The 21,494-nt window shown below is 43.6% G+C and overlaps 1 protein-coding gene across 5 annotated transcripts in view; it reads right to left on the reverse strand.

Moving 5' to 3' along the window:
- The window catches only part of KCNG2 (potassium voltage-gated channel modifier subfamily G member 2), a 73,268-nt gene that overhangs the window by 38,664 nt on the left and 13,110 nt on the right, over positions 1–21,494 (reverse strand). The window contains exons 1-2 of one of the 5 annotated variants that reach the window (XM_090136831.1): positions 6,482–9,611; positions 2,221–2,383 (exon numbers count right to left, since the gene is read on the reverse strand). The exons of 3 other annotated variants lie outside the window; for them this stretch is intronic. The gene's annotated coding sequence lies outside the window, so the exon portion shown is untranslated. Of the gene's footprint in view, positions 1–2,220; positions 2,384–6,481; positions 9,612–21,494 lie in introns of those variants that run through there. One more of the 5 variants, XM_090136833.1, reaches the window with a different exon arrangement.

A 21,494-nucleotide genomic window follows, 5' to 3' on the forward strand; every position in this document is an offset into this window, starting at 1 on the left:
ATATTCTGAGACACCTGACATTGGACAGATTCACTGCTGGGATTCTACTGAAGCAGCCCACTCACCTTAGTGCTCCATTTTGCTGAATGTAAACTGCCTGCAGAAATTATCACACCTATCTGACGGAAACAGACCCCAGGGATTTTCAACCTTCTATGAGAGCATTCCCATGCCTCTGATGGAGACATCATGCATGCTTTGTCTTAGGTATTCACTTCTGTTTCTGTATTGTGTGTCTGGATGCATATTTCCAAAATGCTTTCTAAATTTTTTATTCAGAAATGCTAGGTTTGCACTGACTCAAGTCATGACTGGGAATAAGTCCCAAGAAGACCCAAATATACTTAGGCCGAAAGATAACATGATGTGAAACGGCAAGCCCTCCTCAAAATTTTGTCTGAAAGAGCAGGAAGCTTCATAATTCATTTTATAACGGGAGGAGAATTGCACAACAGTTCAGGCTGAAAGAGATCTCAAAAGATCATGAAGTCCATACTTTTGTGGGAAAAGAGACACTAGATAAAATCTAGTGTCTCTAGTTGGGCATCTTGAAAATCATCGGTGAAGTGGATTTCACCACAGAATCATAGAACCATGCCCCTGGAGAGGTTATTCTAGTGACTGATAGTTCTCACTGTAAAACACTTCTTTTCTGCATCAGCACAAAACCTCTCCCAGTGCAAATTGTACTCACTGCCTGGTGTCTTCTCTATGGCTCCTTGCAAAAACAGAGCCCTTGTCTTCTTTCAGGAGTTCTTTTAACTCCTGTGATGAGGTCCCTCTTAGACCTTCTGCAGAGTTAAAAGACCTAGCCTGTTCAGTCTTTCCTCATAGGAAAGGTTTTCTAGCCCTCTGATCATCTTTGTGGCCCTTTTTTGAACAGGAGAAAGAGACACAAACTCTTCAGAAAGTATTTCTGCCATTTGTGGAGCTGGAAGCAAATTCAAATGACTCCAAGTAGACAGGATTTGTCAGATTACAATCCATAAGGAAACGGAGAAGCTAGAGTTGAGAAATGATCTCTTCTATTTGCCCCAGCACATCTCATCTTGGAGAAGAGAAGGCTCTGGGGAGACCTAACGATGTCCTTTCAGTATCTAACAGGGGCTATAAGAAAGAAGGGGACAGACCATTTAGCAGGGTCTGTGGTGACAGGACAACAGGAAATGGTTTCAAACTTGAACGGGGGAGATTTAGATTGGATATAAGGAACAAGATTTTCATAGTGAAGGTAGTGAAGCACTGGAACGGGTTGCACAGAGAGATGGTACATGCCTTGTGTTTGGAGACATTCAAGGTCAGGCTGGACCAGGTTCCAAGCAATGTGATCTAGCTGTAGATGTCTGCTCGCTGCAGGGGAGTTGGACTAGATGATCTCTGAAGGTCCTTTCCAACTAAACAATTCTGTGATTCTACAACAAGAGCAGACTTGTTTCTAAATTTCAGCATTGCCCTTCAATATAACTGAACCCCCAGGTACTAGGCAAGTGAAATATCAAACATTTAAACTGTACACTACCAAATGTTTTTCTTTTACCTTGAGGCCTGCATGCTCACATGCATGTCCTACCTGAATCTTGTAAACATTTTTTAAAAACCCTGCTTTTAGACTCTTCTGTCTCTAGAACTTCTGCCTTGTTTGTCCCAATAAAACTAACCATATGCACAGGGACACATATTATAGCACAATACAAATGAGATTGCAGTTTTTAGAGCTGTTGGATAAGGTGACCTTTAAACAGAGAGGAGTTTGTAACTCTGCTGCAGAGCTCCATTAAGGCTTGGTGCCACAAACTTGAACACTCGGAATAATGACAAAATGCTAATATCTGCTGCATAATGCAGTGAGCATTCTCTGTCCTATGCTAGACAGGCTGAATTAAGGAATCCTGTCTGCCAGACATTTCTAAATGAGATGACTCTCCAGATCTTACCTTGTATACAAGTTTACATTTTCACAATTAATATGAATCTGAAGAGGAAGATCCCACTGCCATTCTGTATTGTGTAGTATTTGCTAAGGAACATATACATTTGCAGCTTTCAGGTGTGAAAGGAAATTCTGCAACAACTTGAATTAAATTTAGAAAACTAAAAAAAAAAAATTAAGAGCAAAGCATCCCTCATGTATTTATTTTAATTTTCATCCAACTTCATGGTATCTTACATTATTCTATTCTGAACTCCTCTTAGACCGATGCCTATACTGACAACACTAACCTTCCTAAAAAAGTTGACTGGATAAAGCCACAGGTTCTGGGTGGAAGTGTTGATGCTTTCGGTTGCTGGGATGGCAGGAGATGTTTGGACTTTTTCCTCAAACAGGTGACAAGATAGGCCTTTCGCAGTTTGGGGTTATAGATGCATCCCTCACACTCTTGACCTACAGAAGAGGATGAAAATGAACTAAAACAGTCCAAGGTTTCCCTGTAATTCCAGTCCTCAGTATCCAACTTCCTCCTGCCCTGTCCTGCCTTTGCTGCATGCTGCAGAGAAACCCTTTAATTCAAAGACATGCTTTTTCATTTATCTGTGCAATTATTTCAAGCAATTGCTGAGCAATGCTGATAGCATTTTTAAAACCTTGTTTTGTACACGTCTCTACTTTGATGGATTTACCTAAACAAAACAGTGGCATTTAGCGGATTTCACTGTGAAGATGATGGCTTTAAAATCAAGTAAAATACTGCATGTAACTAGGATGGTTGTATGTTCAATAATCACATTGAATCCTTCAATCGTGTCCCCTTCTAAAAACACCAGAACAGGTGTGACAGGTAGGGTAACAGGCTCAATAACTGTGTGTGCAACAGATGAAAACATTTGATTGGCACCTTGGTGGAAAACATTGGTGACCAGAGGTCATCACAACACATACAAAGGTCAACGCATGCTCTGAAACAAAATTTTCAGAGAACTGCTCCAGCATTAGAAATACAAGAAGCTCAGCTCTAACAGGAACACTTGTCCAGAGGTTTTTGACACAACAGATTTACAAGAAGCATTGGTAAGGAAAGTCTTGGGGCAATAAAAGCAGGTAAGAAAGTAATATGTTAAGAAAACAGTACAGGACTTTGGGTGATGCTCAGAGGTTGTTTACTCAGGTTATTTACCTACTAATTGTTTTTGCAGATATTGTATTTGCCTAGCAAATGAACAATTCATACTCCCCATGAGAAAGCACTCCACTGTCCAGAACACCTTCCGCTTCTGCCAAATTCCTCACCATTATTCGGCTGAAACTACTAGCAGCTACACAGAAACATCAGGAGAAAACAAAGCTATGGAATTCATTTTACAGCATCACTGACGCTGACAGGGTTTTATTTCTGAGCAGTTATTTTCATGCTGTGAAAGGACATGTTGTTACTCACAAAGCATACTTATTCTGCAAGAGCTACAAACAATAAATCCCTCTGCCATATCACAGAATGGTTTGGTTTGGAAGAGAACTTAAAGACCACCTAGTTCCAATCCCTCTGCCACAGGCAGGAACACCATCTGCTAGGTCAGGTTGTTCAAAGCCCCATCCAACCTGGCCCTGAACATCTTCAGGGATGGGGCATCCACAACTTCTCTGGGCAACTTGTTCTAGTGCCTCATCAACCTCTGAGGAAATAATCTTTTCCTAATGTCTCATCTAAGTCTACTCTCTTTTAGTTTAAAACCATTACCCCTTGTCCTACTTGCTTCTTAGTCTGTTCCCATCTTTCTTACAAGCCCCCCTTAAGTACTGGAAGACCACTGTAAGGTCTCCCTGAGCCTTCCCTTCTTCAGATTGAACACGCCCAGGTCCCTCAGCCTGACTTCACAGGAGAGGTGCTCTAGCTCTCTGATCATCTTCGTGGCCATCCTCTGGACATGTTCCAACATCTCCACATCTCCACATTTTTCTTCTGCTGTGGGCCCCAGACCTGGATGCAGTACTGCAGGTGGGGCTTCATGAGGGTGAAGTAGAGGGGGACACCTTGATATCTCTAGCACACTCCAAGCCTGCGGGGTTTCTTCCTCTGTGCTTCTCTTCCCCTATATCATAAATTTCCTTGTCTCAGAAAAATGACCAGGAATTTCAAGCTATCTCAGTCCATTACCACTTGGTCTTCTCTTTCTGTTAGGAAGGCTCTGAGTTGCACTGTCTCTAGCACTCATGGTTTAAAAATGAAAAATTAGGAGGTAATCAATCCAAAAGGCTTAGTTCAGAAGGGGCATTAAACCTCTCATTACAGAATTCAGAGTTCATTCAAGGTTGTCAGAAGATATCCTGTGTGTGGATACCAGTCAGAGCCCAGAAAGCAGCAAGTACGTAGATCAGGACCAACTAAGGAATCATATTAAAACTAGCGTAACCAAAAAAGGGCAACTGGGGACTCTTTGTTGTAAGGCACTGAGGTTCCTATCTGCCACCCAGATAACCTCTCCAGAGATGTATGCTCTCTTCCTGGGGCACATGTCAGAGATGTTAAGAAGTCTTTACTGCAACTGATAAAGCAAGACAACTACTACCCACCTGTTATTCAAGTAGGGTCACAGGAGGCTGCAACAAGGAAATTACAGAACATTAAAAGGGACTTTGCAGCCCTTGGAAAGACATAAAGGGGGATCAGGAGCGCAAGTAGTGTCCTCTCGACTGATGGTTGGGATCCAGAAAGAAGGAGATTAGGTCAGGTAAATTACTGGATGAGGGGATGGTGTCAGGATCAAGGTTTTGGGTACTACAATCTTGGGCAGGTCTTTGAGAGACCAGGTATGTGGGCATCAGATGGAATGTGAATGTGACTGAGCAGATGGGGCATAAGCATTATGAGATGCAAGCTGGCTGGATAGATTAGCAAAGATTTAAATTAGATTCAGTGGGGGAAAGGGATGGAGTTCCTTCAGAAAGAGAAGGGCCAGAGAATGCTGTCACTTTAGGAAACTGGGGAAAAACCTCTCAACCATCCAATGGGATTTTGTGACGACTTCTCAGAGAAGGTAACACTGTCAGTAGCCCCGCTGTAACCTTCTTGCATTCCTCTAGAGATATCTGCACCCTCTGCTTCTCTAACATGTCTGTATACCAATGCACGTAGCATAGGAAATAAACAGGAAGAACTAGAGATCTGTGTGTGGTCACAGGGCCATGATCTCACTACGATCACGGAGACATGGTGGGACAGCTCACATGACTGAGATGCTGTCATGGATGGCTACATCCTCTGTAGGAGTGACAGGCTGGTGAAGCAAGGTGATGGAGTTACTCTTTATGTACTGAGCATCAGCTGGAGGTGAATAAGTGGAGGCCTTGTGGGTAAGAATTATGGGGCAGGCTAACATAGATGACAATTGTTGTGGATGTGCACTACAGGCCACCTGATCAGGAGGAGGAAGTTGATGAGGCCTTCTACAAACAGCTGGAAGTAGCCACATGATCTCAGGCACAGGGCTTTAGAGGGCTTTAATCAACTTGATATTGGATAAGCAACACGGTCATGCACACAGAGTCTAGGCAGTTCCTGCAATGTGCTGAAGATAACTTTTTAACACAGGCAGTGGAGGAGCTGACGAGGAGAGGTGTGTTACTTGACCTTGCTCTTACTAACAAAGAAAGGCTGGTCAGGGATGTGAAGGCTGGGATGAAATGGTGGAGTTCAGGATCTTGAGTGGAAGAAGCAAAGCAAGTAATAGGATTGCTACCTTTGACTTCAGGAGAGCTGACTCTATCCTCTTCAAAGACCCCCTTAGAGGTATCCCTGGGCTAGAGCATTAGGAAATAGGGGGATCCAGAAGAGCTGGTTGCCACTTAAACACCACTTCTTTCGAGCTCAATCAGTGCATCTCTGAGAGTCAGAAACTGGGGAAAGGTGGCAAAAGGCATGTATGGATAAACAGAGAACTCACAGATAAGCTAGAAGGAAAGAAGAAAGTCCAAGAAACGTGGAAGAAGGGCCTGTCCACCTGCAAAAAATATAAGAATGTTGACAGGTCCTGTAAGGATGCAAGGAGGAAGGCTAAAGCCCTGTTGAAGAATTAAACCATGCAAAGGAGGTAAAGGAGAACAAGGTGTTGTTTTTTTTGTTGTTGTTTTGAAAATGTGGGTTCCCTAATAAATGAGGTGGGTGTCCTGGTAACAGGGAATGCTGAGATGTAGATTCTGAATGCCTTCTTTACTTCAGTCTTTAATGCTAAGACTAGCCCTGAGGATTCCCAGACCCTGAAGGTAAAAGAGTCTAGCTAAAAGAAGTCTTCTTGTTGGTTGAGGAGGATCTGCTCAGAAAGCATCTAGCCAAAAATCAATACACAAAAATCCATGGGCCCTGATGGGGTGCTCTCACAAGTGTTGAAGGAGCTGTCAGAGGTGACTGCTGTACCATTTTCTATCATCTTTGAAAGATCTTAGCAAATGGGAGAGGTGCCTGGAGACTGGAGGAGAGCTAATGTCACTCCACTCTTCAAAAAGGGCAAGAAAAGAGGATCCAGGAAACTAGACACCAATCAGACTCACCTCTGACCCTGGAAAGGTGATGGAACAACTTGTTCTGAATAGTCTCTCCTAACAAATGGAAGAGAAGGAGATTATCAGGAATAGACAACATGGATTCACCAGGGAAACTCATGTTTGACCAACCTGGTAACCTTCTATGATGCCATAACTGGCGGGGTAGGTGGAGGGAGAGCACTGGATGTTGTCTACCTTGACTTCAGCAAGGCTTCTGACACCGTCACCAACAAGATTCTTGTTATGAAACTTTAAAAGTGTGGGACAGATGAGTGGATGGTGAAGTGGATTGAGAACTGGCTGACTGGCAGAGCTCAGCGCTGTCAGCAGCAGTCTGGTTGGAGGCCTGTAACTAGCAGTGTTCCACAGCGGTCAGTACTGAGTCCAGTCCTGTTCAACATCTTCATCAACTACCTGAATGAAAGGATAGACTCCCTCCTGGTACAGCTTTATGCTACTACCCCATGTCCTGACACCAATGACCAGGAACAGAGCCCAGTACCTCTCTCTGCTTCCCCCCCTCAAAGAGTGATGAGGTCACCTCTTGGCCTCCTCAGGACTGGACTGCCCAAGTGTCCTCAGCCTCTCCTCACAGGACACACTTTCCAGCCCTGTTACCAGCAGAGGTTTTTCGTTTGTTTTTCACAGAATGATTCATATTGAAAGGGACTTGATTCCACTGTCTACGTCATTGATAAAGATGCTGAAGAGAACCAGTTCCAAGACGGACCCTCGGGGGACACCACTTGTCACAAGCCTCCACCTCCGCATATATTTGCAGACCACAACCCTTTGGTTGTGACCATCCAACGAGTTCTTATCTACCAAACAGTCCACTCTTCAAATCCACATCTCTCCAATTTAGAGATAAGGATGTGGCGAGGGACCGTATCAAAGGCCTTGCACAAGTACAGGTAGACAACATCAGCTGCCCAACCTTTGCCCACTGATGCCATTGCTCCACTACAGAAGGCCACCAGATTGGTCAGGCACGATCTGCCCTTGGTGAAACCAGGCTTGCTGTCTCAGGTCACTTCCTCATTTTACATGTGCCTTAACATTGCTTCCACAGGTATCTCTTCCATGATCTGTGTCTTCCTTTCTCCCTTTCTTAATAACAGTAGTGATGCTTCCCTATTTTCAGTCACTGGGAACTTCACCTCAAAGCTATGACTTTTCAAATATGAGAGAGTGGCTTTGCAACCATATCATCCAATTCCTTCAGGATTCCAGAATCGGCTGATCCCATCGGCTTGTATACATTCATTCTCATGAGGCAGTCTTGGCCTTGTTCCACTCTTAAAGTGGAAGGGATTTTGCTCCCCCAGCCCCCAACTAGATATTCAGGGACACGTGAGGCATAGGAAGTCTGACTACCAGTGAAGACGGAGGCAAAGAACTCACTGAGTGTTTTAACCTCCATGTCTGGAACTAGTTCTCCCTTCTCATTTACCAAAGGGGATACACCCTCCTTTGCCTTTCTTTTCTGATCAGTGTACCTGCAGAATCCCTGCTTATGCTTTTCCTTCTTATCCTTCAGTTTGACCAGCAAGGGCTTCATCAGTCATGCGGGTTTCTTGCTTCCTCTGCTTGATTTCTTGCTGGTGGATGGAGAGCTGTTACTCTCTCATAAAGAGTACTCAAAGGGCTGCCAGCTCTGTTCTGCTACTACAACTCCTAAGGACTGTTTCTCAGGGATGTCTTCCAACAATTTCTTAAACATCCTGAAGTTCACAGTCCTGGCTCTGCTCTTTGCTAGGCTTATATTTCTCAAGTACATGAAGCCATCCAGGACATGGTCACTACAGCCCATGCTACCACCAGTCTTAACCTCTTTAATGATCCACAATGGTGAGCACCAGATCCAGTAACAATTCACCTCTGGGTGACTTGTCAGACATCTGTATCAAGAAGTTCTCCTCAGAGTCTACTGGACTGCTTGCAGCTCACCCTGTTGCTTTCCAAGCAGATATCTGGGTAGTTGAAATCCTCCATGTGGATGAGAGCCTGCAAGCAGGATGCTTCTCGTAGCTGAAGCAAGAACGCCTGGTCAACAGGCCCCCCCATCTTGATCAGGTGGCCTATAGTAGATCTTAACCATCAGACACCCTTTATTAGTCTGGCTCCCACTTTTAAACCACAAGCTCTCGACTTGATGACCATGGCTGTTTCTCAGTGGCAGCTCTTGGCAGTCTATCCACTTCTTAACATACAGGGCAACTGCCTCATCCGTCCTTCCTTACCTATCCCTTATAAAGAGCTTCCAGCCTTCAACTATAGTATTCCAGATGTGTGATCTGTCCCACCACATTTCTGCGATAGCAATTAAGTCATAGTTTTCTAACTACAATTAAGTCACGGTTTTCATCTTCTCCTGCTTATTTCCCAAGTTTTGTGCATTGGCATAAAGGTACTTCAGCTACGCTATCAGCCACATTACATTCTTGAAGGAGAACTCCCAAAATTCTCCAGGACAAATCTGACATTTTCCTCTGCTGCTTCCTAAAATGACAGTATTCCCTGGCTGTTCTCTCTCACTCAGCAGTACAGTCCCTTTCCTCATCAAATCTATTCTGAAGCACTGTTGACGAGCTCAGACAGCTTGCTGTTCAGTATATTCTTGCCCCTCCTGGTCAACTGCATCCCATCCCACATTAGCATGCCCAGCCTACCAAAGGTAGAACCCAAAGTCCTGTGCACAACACCATACACACAGCCATTCATTTACCTCACCTGTTTTCCTCCTTCTGCCTGGTTCCTAGTCGCCAAGCAGGAGGACAGAAGGGAACACTACCCGTTGTTCTTTTTTTTCAAATTTCTTGGAAGCAACAAAAGATTTCATCTATCTTATAAGTATCACAGAATCACAGGGTTGGAAAGGAACTCTAGAGATCGAGTCCAAACCCCCAACAAAGAAAGTTCCCTAGAGCAGGTTGCACAGGAATGCATCCAGGCATGTCTAAATATCTTCAGAGAAGGAGACACCACAATCTCTCTGGGCAGTCTGTTCCAGCACTCTGCCACTCACACAATAAAGAAGTTCTTCTTTATGCTTAGACTGAATTTCCTGTGCTCCAGTTTGTGACCGTTACACCTTGTTCTGTCACTGACAGAAAAGAGTTTGATCAAGGTATATTCTTTCAAAAAAAAAAAAAAAAAAAAAGAATAATGTGTTCCCTTTTTCAGCTTAGATAACACATATATTGTCATAAAAACACTGAAAAGAGCTTGGCCTCACCCTCTTGACACTCACCCTTCACGTACTTGTGTTGATAAGATCCCCTCGGTCTTCTTTACCAGGCTATGTCATCCCGGGTTTCTCAGCCTTCCCTCATAAAGAAGACGCGCCAGGTCCCTAACCAGCTCGATATCATCAGTAAAATCACTGAGGGTAGACTCTATCTCTTCAGCTATGTCACTAATGCTGATATTGAACAAGACCAGGCCCAGAACTGACCCCTGGGGAACACTGCTAGCTACCATCCTCCAAACAAACTCTGCACCACTGATCACAACCCTGTGAGCTCTGACAGTCAGCCAGTTCTCAATGTATACCACATTGTCCATCCATCTATCCCACTTTTCTGCAGCTTACCTATGAGGATGATACTGGAGACAGTGCCATAAGCCTTGCTGAAGTCAAGGTACACAACATCCACAGCTCTCCCCTTGTCTATCCAGCTGGTGATGTCAGAGAAGGCTACCAGACTGGTCAAGCATGATTTCCCCTTCACAGTTTTGCCTGTTACAATTATACCCATCTCATTCAGCAGTAGGCCCATGTTTTTCCTAGTTTTCCTTTTGATTCTGATATACTTACTTAAAGAAGGCCTTCTTGTTGCCCCTGATATCCCTTGCCAGATATAATTCCAAGTGGGTCTTAGTATGGCACTCTTATATCAGAAGTCAGCACTGTGTATCAGCTGATCTCTCTAAGGTCATAAGATACTGTCTGAAACAGCAAAAGCATTGTTATAAATGAATAGATTTCTATGGTGTTTTAGTGTACATAAAGCTGAAATTTTCTGCACTTAAGTACTACGCTTGAAGAAGCTTTTCATAAGATTCACACTGGGGAGGTATATTTATTATTATGTGCTTCTTGTTTTACTGAAGGAGATCACATTCCAACAATTCCTATCAGGGAATATAAGTCCTTCTGTTAAATGCAGTTACTGCAGATGCTGACCCTTTTTTCATGTACCCAGTGTGCACAGCTCAATCCAGTCTCTGGTCATACAAAGGTATTTACCACAAGCAGCAGCTAGAAATACATATATGTGTATTTATGACAATATATGTGTTATCTAAGCTGAAATACAGAACACATTATTCACTTTTTTTGGAAGAATATACCTTGATCACATAATGGCTTTATGGAAAACGTAACAGTCCTTATGTAACAGAAGTGCTATAGATTTTTCTTTCAGACAGTATTCACACATTCCTTCTAAGGCACGTATGCACATGGAAGACCCAGATGACAAAAGAAAAGCCAGTGAAAGGGTCAGCAGACATCAGGAGTTATCACCACTTCTGCTGCTGGGTAAATGTTGTTAGCTAAAAATAGGAGATTCTCTTGTTGAACTGCATTCTCCAGGAATCACAGTACAAAAAAAAATGTCAGTTTCCTCAAAACCCATGAAATCTTACTATTCACTTACTTTATATAAAAACAATGTTCAGTCAAAAAATAAAAATAATCAACTGAATATCCCGTTCTGTAATACCTGTGTAAGGATCTCATGTTTCATTATTGCACCTGTTTCATGTATACTCTGCATTCACACTTAAGGCAATTTACAATTTGTTACAGCAAAAGAAAATTGGGGTCACAGAATTCACCCGTCCAGAACAGTAAAACAATTTCTATAACGTATGTATAAACATCACCCGAGCTCTAACAGGTTGCCATTTCAGAATATTTATATATTGTGCTGCTTGTCATATTGTCATAAAATACTATAAATATGCACCTACTAAGGTGACTAAAAACTGTAGATGCAGTCTCACAACAGTCTTTTGGAATCTAAGGTAGGAAGGCTTGTTTTAATTCTACATTCAGAACAGTGTAGAATGTCCTCACTCTTTTTACATGTAAGTCTGTTAAGATTTTCAGACTTGCATTTTTTTGCACACACACAAAATACAACAGAACAGTGCCTCCTCAGCTCCAGTGAGGTTCCATTGAATGAGATGAAAAAGAAGAAAGCAAAGAATGAGAAACCACAACACAGGTACATTCCTGAGTGCAAAATCATAGCAACAAGATAAGGATAAGGTGAAGGAAGAGGAAACATGTATTCTCACTTCCATCCCTATCTTACTTTCCCAGATGGCTTTATTTTCATACTTAAGAGACTGGAACAGCAAAAGCTCCACTACATCCAGCCATTCTGGATGGACAGCGGTGAGAAATTTTATAGTTGTTACAGACATTTCCATTCCAAATTCTCCTGGATACATCATAATTTTTTGCTAAGCATCTCATTTTTAGACATTCACTCTTATACCCTCACAGTATAGAGTAACGCTTTCAACCAAATCTTGATCATTTTATTTTTTACTAGAGCATGAATAAAACACCTTCTATTCTTCTCTTAGCTTCATTTCTGTTCCTCTCCTAATAATAAAAAGGCAAAGGAGATGCTTGCACTGTTTTATTTACTTCTCAACTGAGCAAATTTATTTTTAAACCATTTATTTACTCTCTCTATAAGTTATTCTTTAGTACAGCATCATACTTTTTTCCTTTTTACAGATTCTTTCACCACAAACAAACACCTCACAGTATCAACTCATCATGCATCAGTTCCAGCTCCTTGTTATCAGATCCATTTTCTCTTTCACAGAGACATTCATAGCTACATTTATACAGCATAGCACATAAAATTCATATACCATTTGGTCGTGTGTTGTAAGAAATAGTCCTGTAAGAAACAGTTTTCTGTCACAGAACATCATTCCAATTATCCCTTGCCATCAAATTTCAGCCAAAGTCAAAAGTTGCTCTTTACAATTTCTCTGACTGAATATGGATTATTGAAGCTGGGTTTACTTTTTAATTTACCTAACACTTACCTTCAAAGCTTTTGTGAACTGATCCCCACAGGCCTTAAAACCTGATTTTTGAAACAGACAGAGCTCAAGTCAGTTTTTGAGATGACAAACTTTTCTTTAGTGCTTGTCTCAGAAGTTAGTTTCACCCTGCATTTTCATTCAGTGCACTGTGCACTGATGTCATTTGCTCTTCATCACTACTTATAGCTGCATGCTCTAACACAACAGGATTTGTTGCACTGTTAACACAGAACACATGGGCAACAAATGAAAATTTCCTGACACCTTCAATAAGCAATGACTGACAGCTTTTAAATTATCCAAACAGTAACAAAAGTAAACTACATTTAAGGTCACTTTTTTACTGCCTCCTTGTCTGTATGCACAAAAGCATGCCCAAATAGTGCTAACAGCTAATTAGCTATGCAGCTTTTCAAATCACGGAATTGTTTAGTTGGAAAGGACCTTCAGAGATCATCTAGTCCAACTTTCCTGCAACAAGGAGACATCTACAGCTAGATCACGTTGCTTGGAGCCTGGACCAGCCTGACCTTGAGTTTCTCCAAACACAAGGCATCTACCACCTCTCTGTGCAACCTGTTCCAGTGCTTCACTACCCTCACTATGAAAATCTTGTTCCTTATATCCAATCTAAATCTCCCCCATTCAAGTTTGAAACCATTTCCTGCTGTCCTATCACCACAGACCCTGCTAAATGGTCTGTCCCCTTCTTTCTTATAGCCCCTGTTAGGTACTGAAAGGACACCATCAGGTCTCCCCAGAGTCTTCTCCAAGCTAAACAGCCTCAGGTCTTTCAGCCCCTTCTCATAGGGGACCACATTTGTGACCCGGTCTGGATGTACTCCAACAGGTTGACATTTCTCCTATACTGAGGACTCCACATCTGGACACAGAGGTGAGGCCTCACCAGCGCAGAGTAGAGGGGCAGGATCACCCTGCTCAACCCCCTGGCAACAATTCTTTTGAAGTAGCTCAGGACATGGTTGGCACTCTAGGCTGTGAGGGCAAGTTGCTGGCTCATGTCCAACTTGCCATCCATCAGTACCCTCAAGATCTTTTCAGCAGGGCTGTCCTGTCTTTTTGTCCCCCTGCTTGTATTGACAGTGGGGGTTGTCACAAATGTGGAGCAAAGGAAGGCAACGGCACTGCCTTCTACTGGGATGCAAGCACTATGGAGCAAAGGAAGATTACAAGAAGAAACAATAGCTCACCCTTTCTGATGACTGGTGACAGCTCAAGAAAAGCTATCCAGAGATGCTACTCAGCTGCTAACCCTTAAATGCAGGTAAGGAGGGATGGACCCAGGGTCACACAGGTGCACTGCTTGCACTTGAGCTCGCTGGGTTAGCCACACCTTCTCACCTGGTGCTCAACCATTGGTTCAGGCCATGAGCTGGCAATTCCCATGCACATGACCCAGGTACAAGACCTTGCACTTGTTTTTCTTGAACTTCATGAAGTTCACCTGTGCCCACTAGGTCTCTCTGAATAGCATCCCATCTCTCAAGCATGTTAACCACACCATACAGCTTGGTGTCATCTGCAAACTTGCTGAGAGCGTACTTGATCCTAATGTCACTGATGAAGTTAAAGAGCAACAGTCTCAGTGCTGATCCTTAGGGACACCATTTGTCACTGATCTCCAGCTCCATATGCTCAAATGTAGATTTTTCATTTCTTGGAAACACACAAACTAGAAACTCAATAAAGACTTGGCTATTCAAATCCAAAGGATATTGCATATTAAATAACAAACGCTAAAGTTTAGTATGATTAAGTATTCCTATAGTACCTCTTTCAGCATTTGTAGTTTCTCCATAAAAAGAATCACAACTGTTTCAGCGAAACAAACCCAGTTAGAGGCTATTGTAAAATTCAGAGTGTGCAAAAGCAGATACACAATTAGTGTACAGACATTATTTCAGTGTCATTCTGTTTTACTGACTTATATTCCTTCATCTCTTGGATCCTTTACTGTAAATAATCTTATGTTCTAATGAATGCTATTCTAAATCCATCCATTTCTTTCTGTCTAATTTTGCAAATTCAATTTGCTGCTTCTTCTCATATAATCTTTTACCTCTTAGGACAAAGACTAGTATCAGTTTTCCTTTCTTTTCACTACTTTTCTTTCTTCCTGTTAGATACGTAACCCTAGTTTACTAAGTTAATTAACTGTCAGCACTTTTCATCATTCCTCACATCTTCTTCTTTCACAGATTTATCTCAACTCATTACACTCGGCACTTCTAAAAAGCTTCAGAATTTGATCTGCTGAAATTCAATACCGGCGTGAGATGATATGAGGACAGTCTATACTCTTGACAAGAGAGTATGACTTTGAGTACCACTCAGCTCCACAGCTTCTTCAAGTTGATTCATGGAGCATGAGATAAGGGAAACTTTGAGCACCCATCTCTACTTAGGCTTGACTAGTCTTATTTCAACTGCCATTCAATGCTGAGAAGTATACGTGAGGCACACTACATGAACAAAAAAACCCACAGAAGTATATGCCATCCTTAGCACAAATGTCTCTCCTTCCTTTTAATGAATAAAGAAGCAAGTTTTTCCTTTTAGACCCTGCTTTTACAGTACACCAATATCCCGACTAAAATTGTACCATCTGACTGCGGTCCCCAAGGCAGATGGATACAAATAGTTTTAGTATCTGTTTCTTGGTTGTTTTTTTTTTTCAGTATAGCAAGGCCAACAAATTGCATACTGGATTACCAAACATGCTGAAAAGTTGAAGGAAATTTGAGTAAATACTCTGTACATCTAATTTTTCATCTGTAAATGAGCATTTCTCATTTGAACACAGAAAGGCCATGTATAAAGGAAAACAAAATCTTGGTTGGTTACACTGAGCTGTTTTCCTTCCATCTGTCCTTCTGCCTCTACTCAAACCACATTACTCTAGTTTATGTCCACGGCATAATTTGCTCAGCTCCACAGCTTCTTCAAGTTGATTCATGGAGCATGAGATAAGGGAAAATTTTCCTTTGAATGTGTCCAATTCATAAGCAGCTTTGAATTAAGTCTTCTACAAAATCAAAGTTAGGACACACGGTCTTGCATCCACAGAGAAAACTGATCTGCTAAATAAGGAAGTGCTGTTTTGCACAGTGCTTTTTCAGAGCCGAAATGTGCTTGTCCTTCACTCACATCCTTTCTGGAGGACATCTGTGCACATTAATCCATTAAGTCTTCCTAAAGATAATGTGTACTTTACAGCTGCTATCCAGTTGCAGTCTAATGTGTCTTCTCTCCCTGCTGAAGTAGGTGCTGAAGTACGTTTTCAGTGTTTTAGGTACCCCTGAAAGAAGCAGATGCATCTTCTCCACACATTACATCAGGTGATGCAACAGAGACAGACTTGTGTGAAGGTCCTCAACAGCCTAAGTCAAAGACACAAAGCAGGGATGGGGAGAGGCCACAGTCTCTCACTCAGTGTATGACTATCTTTCAGTCTCACAATCCTCGTGGGCAGTATACGGGGTTGAGGCAATGCGGGGAAACCACAGTTTTGTTCTGATTCCCTTGCAGTGCATCGGGGAGCAGGAGAGAGGTGAGGAGATGCGCTAAACCTTTGCTGATGAGAGCGAGCTCAGATCTATCCCTTTAACACTTGTTTTAACAAAACAACTACTTTACAATTAATGCTGAGCAGTACCTCCCATCTAAACACATTCTCTGAAGTGCTCTACAACTGAAAGCCATGATAGTTTGGTCGCTGTTCTCTAGCCACCCATGCAACCACACACTAGCTTCCCAGCCCTGTAAGTCCCATACTCCTTCCCTCTCTTCCCCCAGGAAGTAGACCGTTCCTCCAGAAAAAGGCAGGAAGTAGCAGGGCCAGAATTCTCATAGGCAATAAGTGCAAACAAGGAAATAAACAAATGACTCTCAAAAACACATTTCCTTACTGAGCTTTGTTTCATTTTTTGTTAAAACATTTAGTTTCCTTTAGGGTTATGCATTTAACACTCCCTACAGCTACAGTTGTACAGCTACAGTTTCTTGCTTTCAGATAAAGTTTAAGGCAGTTCTGAAGACAGTAAAAAAATGGAAGTTGGAAATTAGAAGTGATAAATGAAACCACTTAAACAAACAAACAAAAAAACCCAACAACTATCCATAACGATATTAATATCATACTTTAAATCCATCTTCAGATCTCTTGAAACCCACATTGTTTCCTGGTGCTTTGACATTCACTAGTTGGCTTTGGTAAAAGTATGGAAATAGCAGAAGGATATCCATTTAATTAACATATTCATTCATTAGCTTTCATCTTCATTCTCACAGGAAGCAAACTAGAAGGGCTGTTCCAAAAGTAATGCCTTCTATTTTATAATGTTGGCCCACGACATCAAAGATGGATGTCTTTATGGCAGTATAGATTGAACCTTCCCACCAATATTCCTTTCCATTTTGTTACCATGTGGATGGCAGCAGAGGGGCAGTCCGACATGAAAGTGTGGATGAAGCAAAGAAGTTTCACTGAATTCCTCCATGCAGAAAAGATTATATGCAGTGACATTCACTGGCACTCGCTGAACATTTCTGGAGACCAAACAATGGCTGTGAGCACAGGGAGAGGTGAGTGGTACATTTCAACAGTGGTGATAAAGATGTGAAAGACAAGCCACATCCTGGAAGGCCATGCACATCTGTTACGTCACAAAAACGAAGAGTGTATTTATCAGCTCATCTGAGCAAATCAGCAGATCACAACCAGGGAATTGTGGATAGAATTGAATAATAGCTTCAATGCTTGAAAACAATAGCAGTGGCAATGGTGGAAAATTGTAGAGTGTGCGCCAGGTGGGTCCCACAGATGCTCACAAAGGAACTGAAAGAGCACTATATGCAAGTCTGTCAGGACCTACTGAAGCAATATGGGGCTAAAGGTGACAGCTTCCTGGATTGCATCATTATCAGTGATGAGGTATGGCATCACCACTATGAGCCAGAGTAAAAACAGTAGTCCATCGAGTGGTGATACGTTAATTCTTCATCCCATAAAGGGTTCAAGATGCAGTCCTCAGTGGGCAAAGTGATGTGCGCTGACTTTTGGAATAAGAAAAGAGTGATCCTTCTATATTATCAGAGAATCATAGAACCCTAATAGTTGGGAAGGACCTTTACAGGTCATCTAGTTCAACTCCCTTGCAGTGAACGGGGACATGCACAGCTAGATCAGGTTGCCCAGGGCCTTATCCAGCATCGCCAGATTAAGTCTCCAGGTACAGGGCATACACCAAATCTCTAGGCAATCTGTTCGGGTGCCTCACCATCTTCACTGTAAAATACTTTTTCCTTATATCTAATCTAAATCTAACCTCTTTAAGCTTGAAACCATTTCCCCTTGTTCTATCACAACAGACTCTGCTACAATTTGTCCTTTTATTATAACTCCCTTTTACATACTGAAAAGCTGCTATCAGGTCTTCCAAGAGTCTTCTTCAGGCTGAACAGACCCATCTCTTTCAGCCCCTCCTCAGAGGAGAGGTGCTCTAACCCTCAGATCATTTTTGTGACCCTCTTCTGCACGTGCTCCAACAGGTCCATGTCTCCCCTGTACTGATGACTCCACATCTGAATGCAGAACTCCAGGTGAGGCCTCACCAGCACAGAGTAGAGGGGCAGGATCACCACTCTTGAGCTGCTGGCCATGCCCCTTTTGATGCAGCCCAAGATACAGTTGGCTCTCTGGGATGCGACGGCACATTGCTGGCTCATGTCCAGCTTCTCATTCACCAGTATCCCAGATCTTTCTCAGCAGGGCTGCACTCAATCCTTTCATCTCCCAGCTTGTATTGGTAGTAGATGTTGCCTTAGCCCAGGTACAAGACCATGCATTTGGATTTGTTGGACCTCATGAGATTCACTCCACTGCTCAAGCCTGTCTAGGTTCCTCTGGATGCTAATCCTCACCAGGGGGAGGTCGTGCTTGACCAACCTGGTAGCCTTCTATGATGTTGTCACTGGCTGGGTGGATGGGGGGAGAGCAGTGGATGTAGTCTACCTTGATTTCAGCAAGGCATTTGACACTGTCTCCCACGACATCCTTATAACGAAGCTGAGGAAGTGCGGGATAGATGAGTGGACAGTGAGGTGGGTTGAGAACTGGCTGACTGGCAGAGCACAGAGGGTTGTCATTGGCGGTGCAGAGTCTGGTTGGAGACCTGTAACCAGCGGTGTTCCCCAGGGGTCGGTGCTGGGACCGGTCCTGTTCAACATCTTCATCAATGACCTTGATGAGGGGGTAGTGGCCACCCTCAGCAAGTTTGCTGATGATACGAAGTTGGGAGGATTGGCTGACACGCCCGAAGGCTGTGCTGCCATTCAGCGAGACCTGGACAGGCTGGAGAGCTGGGCAGTAAGGAACCAGATGAAGTTTAACAAAAGCAAGTGTAGAGTCTTGCACCTAGGGAGGAATAATTCCATGCACCGGTACAGGTTGGGGGATGACCTGCTGGAGAGGAGCTCTGCAGAGAGGGACCTGGGTGTCCTGGTGGACGACAGGTTGGCCATGAGCCAGCAGTGTGCCCTTGTGGCCAAAAAGGCCAATGGCATTCTGGGGTGCATTAAAAGGAGCGTGGCCAGCAGGTCGAGGGAGGTTATCCTCCCCCTCTACTCTGCCCTGGTAAGGCCTCATCTGGAGTACTGTGTCCAGTTCTGGGCTCCCCAGTACAAAAAAGACAGGGATCTCTTGGAAAGAGTCCAGCGGAGAGCCACAAAGATGGTGAAGGGCCTGGAGCATCTCCCCTATGAGGAAAGGCTAAGTGATCTGGGTCTGTTTAGCCTTGAGAAGAGAAGACTGAGAGGGGACCTGATCCAGGTCTATAAATATCTAAGGTGTGGGGGGCAAAGTGGCGAGGCCAGACTCTTTTCAGCAGTGTGCGGAGACAGGACAAGGGGAAATGGCCAGAAGCTGGAGCATAGGAAGTTCCGCACCAATGTGCGCAAGAACTTCTTTACGGTGAGGGTGACGGAGCACTGGAACAGGCTGCCCAGGGAGGTTGTGGAGTCTCCTTCTCTGGAGATATTCAAGACCCGCCTGGACGCCTACCTGTGCGACCTGGTGTAGGGATCCTGCTTTGGCAGGGGGGTTGGACTCGATGATCTCTGGAGGTCCCTTCCAACCCCTACGATTCTGTGATTCTGTGATTCTGTGGTGTGTCAACTGTATCCCACAGCTTGGTGCCTATCAGCAAGCTTGCTGAGAGTGCACTCAACAACCACACTGTCAATGTCACTGATGAAGTTATACAAGAGTATCAGTCCCAGCACTGCCCCCTTACTTGACTCAGTAAGATGTCTTCAATAAATTCCAGGAGCCTCCTGGATTGCCTACAGCTCGCTATGCTACTTTTCTGGCAGATATCTGGGTGGTTGAAGTCCCTCAGCAGGACAAGTGCTTGCAATTGCAATGCCTCCTGAAGCTGGAGGTAGAAGCTCTCATTGACAGGCTCTGCTTGATCAGGTGGCCTGCAGTAGCCAGTGATCACAAGGCTCCCTTTGTTGTCTCAGTCCCTGTTACCCATAGGCTTTCAACTTGCTCATGATTATTCTTAAAGGACAGCTCTTCATATTCTATTCTCTTCCTAATATAGATAGCAACACCTGCTCCTCTCCTTCCTTGCCTGTCCCTTGAAAGCTACACTCCAATCATGGGAACTATCCCACCGGGTTTCAGTGACAGCAACTGTATTGTGGTTTTCTAGCAGTACAGTAGCTTCTTGCTCCTCCTGTTCTGTCACTTCCAAGCCATCAACTCTAACCACTACATTGCAATTCTAAGCTGAAGGTTCCAGAGTCAGGCCAGAGAAAAAGACAATCTTTTTCTTGCAACACAGTAATGCCAGCCCCAAACCAGTCAGTCTGAAGACAATGGAGCACATAGCCAATCTTGGCTGGACTGTCATACCATACCTACTGCACAGTCCAGATTTAGTGCCTTCTGCCTTCCATCTGTTCAAGCCAATGAAAGAGACCACGAGGACAACATCTACCTACCAAGCAACAATGCCATCACACTGTGGTGAGTCTCCTCTGCTCATGCAGATTTTTGCAAGCGCAGAATGCAGGCTCTTGTTAATGGTCGGTGAAAATGTTTGATGTTGGTGACTTTACCACTCTATAAAATAGCACTCTGTAGCTGAGAATTTACTCTATCAAACAGGATCTTTGTATCTGTTGTAGTTTCCATGGAAATAAATAGGAGGCATTACTTTCAGAGTGATCTATGTATAATAATCACAGAATGGTTTGGATTGGAAGGGACCAAGTGTCACCAAGTTCCAACCCCCCACCACAGGCAAGGCCATCATCCTCCAGATTTGGTACTAGATCAGCTTGCCCAGAGCCTGGTCTTGAACACCTCCAGGGATAGGATGTCCACAGCCCTTTGGGCAGCCTGTTCCAGAACCTCACCACTCTCTCTGTGAAGAACTGCCCCCTGACATCTAATCTAAACCTTTACTTCTTGAGCTTAAAACCATTCCCCTTGTCCTATCACTACCTACCCCCGTAAAAAGTTGATTCTTCTGTTTATAATTCCCTTTTAAATACTGGAATGCTGCAATGACATCACCTCACAGCCTTCTCTTCTCCAGGCTGAACAAGCCCAGCTCCCTCAGCCTCTCGAACAGCTCCACATCTTTTCTGTACTGGGGGTCCCAGATCTGGACGCAGTACTCCAGATGGGGCCTCACAAGGGCAGAGCTGAAAGGACAAATCACCTTCCTGTCTCCACTGTCCACTTCCCTTCTGATGGAGCCCAGATCACCACTGGACTTCCAAGCTGCAAGAGCACACTGCTGGTGCATGTTCAGTTTTTTACTCCTAGGCCCTTCTCAGCAGGGCTACTCTCAAGGAGTTCTTCTCCCAGTCTTCTCCCATATGTATCTGGGGTTCCTCTGATCCA

This window comes from Phasianus colchicus, chromosome 3, assembly GCF_987193195.1.
Source record: "Phasianus colchicus chromosome 3, bPhaCol1.hap1.1, whole genome shotgun sequence".
Classification (NCBI taxonomy): domain Eukaryota; kingdom Metazoa; phylum Chordata; class Aves; order Galliformes; family Phasianidae; genus Phasianus; species Phasianus colchicus.